This window comes from Manacus vitellinus, unplaced genomic scaffold (assembly GCF_001715985.3).
Source record: "Manacus vitellinus isolate BGI_N305 unplaced genomic scaffold, ASM171598v3 ctg7180002432948_pilon, whole genome shotgun sequence".
In the NCBI taxonomy this organism is placed as follows: domain Eukaryota; kingdom Metazoa; phylum Chordata; class Aves; order Passeriformes; family Pipridae; genus Manacus; species Manacus vitellinus.
The window spans coordinates 12,429-18,311 of NW_021938442.1; the positions used below are offsets into that span (position 1 = coordinate 12,429).

A 5,883-nucleotide genomic window follows, 5' to 3' on the forward strand; every position below is an offset into this window, starting at 1 on the left:
CCGGGGAGCCCTTCAAAACGGCCTCTCCCACCAGGGTCTCACAGGGGGATTTGTCCTCCAGGCTCTGCGTCCTCAGCTCGGGGCCTGGGGCAGGAAGCAAGAAGGACAGGCAGGGGATTTGCCTCCGGCCCACAGGGAAGGCCAAGGACATCCCCCCAGCTCCGGCCCCGGCAGGACGGCGGCGCCAGTGGGGTTGTCCTGCAGCCGGGGCCATGCTGGGCTGACAGAGCCAGCACAACACCCGCCCAAAGGGACACTGACTTCCTCCTCACCTGCCTGGGGGGCCCAAGGCATCTTCCTCTTCCTCGCAGCCTCCTCCTCCATCCGCCCAAGCTTTGGGAAGGACAAATCCTGATGGGGGGGAAAACAAGGGCTGAGCGCGTTGGCTTGGGGGCTCCTCCTGCCCAAGTCCATCTCTAGAACTCACCGGGCATCCTGTGACCATAAAAACCTCCAAAACACCAAGATTCAGTCCAGAAAAACCCAAACCACTGAGATTTAAGCAGATTCAGCCCAAAAAAATGTGTTTAATTGGGAGGATGATGGAAGTGAAGTCATTTCATGAGCACTTGATTGAGTTGCTATATTCTAATCAAAAGCTGTATTAATGTAGTGTCATTTAAAACTTTCCAGGGCTGTTCCTCGAGGTTCTCTGGCCCCCTGCCAGTTCAAGGCTGTTTGTTTCTCCAAACCACCAAACCAAGGGTGCCAAACGCCCTGGTTGGTCAGTGCCGGCTGGGGGAGTGGGCACTCGGTGAGGGGATGAGAAAATTGCACCCAGGGCTGGGCTGAAAGAGGCTTCAGCACCACTTCTGATGGCCCAGGGGCAGCATCTGGCTTCTCCCAAACAGAGAGATGGCACTTGTTCCTCTGCAGGGAGTCAAGGGGAGGAGGGTGACTCCTGCTGCATGGATGGAACAGCAGAGGATCCCTTGGGTCCCCAGGATGGATCAGCACTCAGGGACTCAAACTGCCTTTGGGCTCAGGATGCAGCTGCCAGCACAGATTTCACTGCAAAGTCTGCAGTGAGTCAAGCTCTGGAGAGGAGATTGTGCCCCATGGATGGGGTTGCGGAGGTTCCCTCAGGTCCCCAGCAGGATTTAGCAACCAGGAATAGACACAAAAGGTCCCCCTGAAAATTTCAGGGAGACTGTCTTGTAGGGAGGGAACAGTGTCACCCCACCAGGGCAGGGCTGGCAAGTGGGAGGCTGCTCCAGGGCTCTGCAAGAGGCCTCGTGCTCTGCTCGGCCCCAGCACTGCCTGGTACCAACCCCCCCGGCTGCCCCCGGCCCTGGGCAGCTCTGCTGCCACAGGCTGTGCCCTCACCGTGGCCCTGCAATGGCCCTGCCTGTCCCTCACCCGGGGCCCTGCCCGTGGCCCTGTCCCTTGGCTCTCTCTCTGCCAGCTCAGTGTGGGGCACACGGGCTGGGGGTCCCTCCCAAGCCCCCCGGGCAGCCGGCGTTGGCTGGGGGGATGTGAGGGCTGGGCCTGCTCAGCACAGCCCCGGCCTCGTGCCCAGCGCCTCTTTCCTGACCCACACAAGAGCTTCCCGGCCCCCCAGGGCTCCCCTGCTGCTGCCTCTGCTCCTGGCCCTGCCTTTGCTGCTCCCTTGGCTGGGGCAGCGGCTGCAGGGGGGGATGGCAGCAGCTTCAGCTCCACGGCACTTCCTGGGGGGAGCTCAGCCCGGGGGACGGGCAGGGACCTGATGGGGATGGACAGGGGCCCAGCAGGGACAGCCAGGGCCTGCAGGGGAAGGCACAGGGACAACCTGGACCCCCACACTGCCAGGGCTGTCTCTGCTCCTCCTTGCAGGCTCCGTGGCCAGGCACAGTTTGTGTTCCTGGGTGCCCACCATCTCAGCACTTGGAGACGCTCAAATCAGCGCCCGCAGCTCTGCAGCAAAGCCCCAGCTCACCTGGCACACAGGGGATGGACACAGCACCTGCTCGGGGATGGGCACTCACAGCTTTGTTTCTTCCCCACCACAGGGCTCTCCTTCCTCAGCAGCACCTCTGCCTTGCACTTATTCTCAGCCTCACCTCAGGGACAGCTCTGGGCTCACCTCCGCGCCACTTCTCAGCCTCACCTCAGGGCCTGGGCTCAAGGACAGGAACCTGCAGGGAGGGGACATCAGGTGCAAGCTCAGGGCTGCCTGCTTGCACTGGCCTCTGGGCTTCTTTCTCCTTCTACAACCAGCCCACAACTCAGCCTGCTTTTCTAACACCACACATTTACAGACTAACCTTGGAGATAGATATGGACAGACATCTCTATCACTCTGGGGATGGAGCCTCAAGCATGTGCTGCCACAGGAATGGCAATCACAGAATCACAGAATCAGCCACGTTGGAAAAGACCTCTGAGATCATCAAGTCCAACCCTGGATCCAACCCCGCTGTGCTTCCCAGACCATGGCACTGAGGCCACATCCACTCTCACCTTCAACACCTCCAGGGACGCTGACTCCACCCCCTCCCTGCCCAGCCCATTCCAAGGCCTGATGACTCTCTTGGCAAAAAATTGCTTCCTATTATCCAACCTAAACCTCCCCTGGCACAGGTCCAGACCCAGCCCTCTTGTCCTACTGCTGCTTCCTGGCAGAACAGCCCCACCCCCACCTGGCTCCAACCTCCTGGCAGGGACTTGCAGAGAGTCAGGAGGTCTCCCCTGAGCCTCCTCTTCTCCAGCCTCAACACCCCCAGCTCCCTCAGCCTCTCCTCACACCACTTGTGCTCCACTCCCTTCCCCAGCCTCGCTGCTCTTCTCTGCTCCTGCTCCAGCCCCTCCAGGGCCTTCCTCAACTCAGGGGCCCAGAGCTGGACACAGCACTCCAGGGGTGGCCTCACCAGCGCTCACTCCAGCCCAACAATCCCTTCCCTGCTCCTGCTGACACACTCTTCCTCACACAGGCCACCAGCCATTGGCCCTCTTGGCCACCTGGCCACACTCTGCCTCCTCTTCAGCTTCCTGTCCATCCCCACTCCCAGCTCCCTTCCTGCCTGCCTGCTCTCCAGACACTCTGGCCCCAGCCCGGGGGGCTGACGGGGCTTCTTGTGGCCAAAGGGCAGGACCCGGCCCTTGGCCTGCTGGAACCTCATCCCCTTGCAATCAGCCCATGGATCCAGCTGGGCCAGGTCCCTCTGCAGAGCCCTCCTGCCTTCCAGCACATCAACACACCCCCAGCTTGGGGTCACCTGCACATTTGCTGATGAAATGCCTGGTTCTGCAGCAGCTGCAGATGCTCAAGGGGCAGCAGGACCAAGTCAGGGGCCTGGGAGGGCCTGGGGGGCTTTGGGGTGCAGGAGGGTCTTGGGGGAGCTGGGGAGGGGCTTTGGGGATTGGGGGGACAGACCAGTACAGACCAGGACAGACCAGGACAGACCAGCACAGACCAGTACCTCCTCACTGCTCCCCAGATCTCTCCTGGAGCTGGGCCACCTTGTCCTGGAACACCTGAGCCCCCCCCAGTGCCCCCAGTACAGCCCAGTGCCCCCAGTACAGCCCACTGTGTTCCTGTCCCAGGGTGCCAGGTGATCCCTCTTAGAGGGGGGTTGGAAGGGATTTGAGGTGGGGACTTGGGGAGATTTGGGGGGATCTGGGGAGGCGGTTCAATGGGGACTTGGGGGGTTTTGAGGGGCTTTGTGTGAATTTTTAGGAGAGTTTAAAGGGGTGTTGGGACGTCAAAGGGATCTGTTGTAGCGGGGAGGTGATTAAAAGGAAAATGGGATTAGGGGCATTTGGGGCAGGTTAATGATGTCTGCGGGTAAGAGGAGGGGCAGCACCTACACCTTCAGGTGAGTTCCTGAGACTCTTTCTCTGGTGTCCCCAAGACCTTCTTTTTGGTGTCCCTAATTTGCCCACGGACACACGAACCAAGACCACCTGGCCCGTGTACCCGCGCGGCGCCCTTAAAGACCCTGAGACTGCTCCTTGGTGGTCTCCAATGTCCCCAAGGGCCTCCCCATCAGCCGCAATTCCCTTCTTGACACTTCCAATTCCCCCGTCCACACCAATTCCACTGTCCCCATACCCTGCCCCAGTGTACCAAACCCCATCCCTGATGTCCCCAACCCTCCATCTCACCCCAGGAGCCCCCCCTGGACCGTCTGACCCCAAAAACACCCCCCCACACACACACTCACAGAGAGGCCAAGGGCATCTGGGGACACATTGGGAACAGTTGGGGGGTACTGGGTGATTACTGGGGGATACTGGGACACACTGGGGGGAACCAGGGGGCACTGGGAGGGACTGGGGGGTTACAGAGAGATGCTGGAAGAGCACTGGGAGGGACTGGAAGTTACTGGGGGATTACCAGGACACACGGGGGGACACTCAGAAGTTAGTGGGCCATGCTAGGGGGTTACTGGGTGATCACTGGAGGATCACTGGGCCATACTGGGGGGCAGTGGGAGGTTACTGGGACATACTGGCTGGTCATTAAGGAGGTTACTGGGCTGCACTGAGGGTCGCTGGGAAGTCACTGGGCTATACTGAGGGCACTGGGATCCCCTTACCTGGATGTGGTACATCTCCCCCCCAGACTTTGAGGAGCACCCCCAGCACACCTCCCCTGGGGACTGGGAGATCCCCTGAACTGGGCTTTGGGGGACCCCCGGGCACCCCTTCCTGTGGGGTCTCTGTGTGATGAGTGTTGGGGGTCTCTGGGGTTCGGGCGGGGTCTCTGGGATCCCCTTTCCCTGGGGTCGGTCCGCCGGGCCGGCCGGAGCGCTGTGGCGGGAAAAGTAATGGCGGATCGCGCAGAGCCTCATGGGAGTTGCAGTTCCCTCTTCAGTACTCCGCCGGCGCGCCTGCGCAGTGCAGGCAGGGCGTTATCTAAGGCCCCCTCCTCATCCCCCGCTCGTTCCAGGCCTGCGCTCTGACCCTCGAGAACCCCCGAACCCCTCGGCTAAACCCTCCCGAACTCTCCAGCCTTTCCACCCACAGCCGCGCTCCTCGCAGCCCCCGAGGGGATCCCCAGAGCCCCGCTCTCCCGCAGGCCCCGCCAGCTCACAGTGCAGCACGGAGCCAGCGCCATGATGGCTCCCCGTAGGCAACACAGCGCTCTGCGCGCGCAACGCCTTTACTGACCCCGCCGCAGCCAATCAGGGCGCGGCCCCGCCCTCCGCCCGCCCGCCCGTCAGGAATGTTCGCACGGGCGGTGCCGCAGCGCCCTCAGCCTGAACTGAACCTGCTTTTACCTCATGAAATCTTTGATCTCTGTTAGCCAACACCCTCTTTCCTTCCCCAATTGTCTTGCCCGTTTGGGGGGAGGGGGGTGTCATAGCGGCCCTTTGCACTTGAGCGGACTGAGGTTTCTACCACAAAGGGCCAGTCCCCTTTCCCAGGGGCAGCTTCTTCCAACAGAACCCTTCCGGGGGGTGTGTGGAAATTCCTGCCTTGGCTGGGGACCCCCCCAAGGTCAGTCCTGGAGGTTGAGAGCAGAGATCTCCCCATGAACGTTGGTCTGGGGGAGTTCCATCCATCTCTAATTAAGAATTATTGCTTTTGTGCCAGCTTTAGTAGAATTGCTTCAACAATTGCTTTAGTGTAGAGCACTGTCCTATCTTATCCTGTATTCCTGGTAGTTTTAGTGTTTGTATTGTGCAGTAAATAATTCTGATGAAGATCTTTTGTGTGATCATTTGTAACCCTAAATAATTCATTTCTATCAATAGATCTGATTTGCCATCATTAAAACCTGGGGGACAAAAGTAGTTCAGTCACACCTCTGTAATTCCTCTAAACTGAAACTGTTGGCATAATCCAAGGCTGAGATTGGATCCAGCAGCCCCCAGCACCCCACAGGAAGTTGGGAGCTCAGGGGGGCCACCCCCTTTTGCCAACCCCCCTGTGCCCAAAGACCCCCATGGGGCTGTCAGA

The 5,883-nt window shown here is 60.1% G+C and overlaps 1 long non-coding RNA gene across 1 annotated transcript; it reads right to left on the bottom strand.

The window, feature by feature from the left end:
* Positions 1-303: 303 nt before the first annotated feature.
* On the bottom strand, positions 304-5,058 carry LOC115307212. Its single transcript, XR_003915605.1, has 3 exons — positions 5,015-5,058; positions 1,916-2,114; positions 304-351 (listed from the first exon to the last, which is right to left on the bottom strand). It is a non-coding gene; the product is annotated as an uncharacterized LOC115307212 (long non-coding RNA).
* Between the last annotated feature and the right edge of the window lie 825 nt (positions 5,059-5,883).